Source organism: Chrysochloris asiatica, unplaced genomic scaffold (genome assembly GCF_000296735.1).
Source record: "Chrysochloris asiatica unplaced genomic scaffold, ChrAsi1.0 scaffold00195, whole genome shotgun sequence".
NCBI classification, from domain to species: Eukaryota; Metazoa; Chordata; class Mammalia; order Afrosoricida; family Chrysochloridae; genus Chrysochloris; species Chrysochloris asiatica.
In genome coordinates this window covers 4992956-4994277 of record NW_006408713.1, presented here as the reverse complement: position 1 = coordinate 4994277, position 1322 = coordinate 4992956, and positions in this window count along the sequence as shown.

Sequence of the window (1322 nt, the reverse complement as noted above, 5' to 3'; positions counted from 1 at the left end):
TGGTTGTATACCTTCTCTGTTGCAAATGAGGGCCTTAAAAGAAAAGCCACCATCTAATATGTGTTTTGTATCATGCAAAACTGAGTCTCAAAAGCTTAATGTCAAAAATTGGAAGGACGTGAATTTAGACTAAAACTGAATTCTTTTCAAAGAAATACAAAAGACAATCTCATGCTGTCATGTCGACAAACTCATATTTATGTCTTGTTTTCATCTACTGTTGAGTGAGGCATTGGTTCTTTAATATTTATCACCACATCTATCTTCAAGAATATCAAGATAAGAATATTTCAAAACCGATCCTGAAGTTCAACATTGTCAGTGATAGGATAATATCTATATACCTGCAAGAAAGACCAGTTTATATGAATATAATTCAAATGTATACACCAACCACTGATGCTAAAAATAAAGAAATTGAAGACGGTAGCCAAGTTATACAGTCTGCAATGATCAAACATGCAATCAAGATGACTTGATAATTACTGGTGATTGGAATGCAAAAGCTGGAAACAAAAAAAGAGGGATCAGTAACTGGAAAATATGACCTCGGTGGTAGAAAGAACAGTGGATATAGCAAGACCAATGACTTCATTGCAAATATAAATGATTCTTTTTAGCAACATAAACAGTGAATATACATATGGACCTTGCCAGCTAGAATTCACAGAAATCAATAGACTCTATCTGTAGTTTAAAGGAATGATACCCGACTGTCAACAAGTTGATTCCAACTCATAGTGTCCCTGTATACGGTTTCCGAGGTTCATTTTTCTCTCATGGAGCCACTAGTGGGTTTGAACAGCCAACTCTGTGGTTAGCAGGGCTCCTTAAAGTGACAGTTGTGTTTGTGGTTGTTAAGTCCCACTGACTGATCCTGTATAGTATTCCTGATGAGTGACTGGTGGGTTTGAACCACCAACCTTGTGGTTAGCAGTCCAGTGCTTATCCTAAAATGCTGCACCAGAATTGTTGTTGTTAAGAGCTGCTGACTTGGTTTAGACTCATAGCGACACCAGGATAGAGGATTTCAACATCATCAGTTAGAACAAAGTCAGGGACTGACTGTGGAGCAGGCCATCCGTTTTTCATATGCAAGTTCAAGTTGAAATGGAAGAATGTTAAAACAAGTCCATGAAAGCCAAAGTACTACATTGAAAAGATCCCACCTGAGTTTACAGATCATCTCAACAATAGATTTGATGCATTGAACACTAATGACTAGAAGCTAGACAACATTTGAGATGATATTAAGAAGGACATCATACATGGAAAAAGCAAAAGTTATTAATCAGACAGGAAAGGAAAAAAAAAGACCAAAA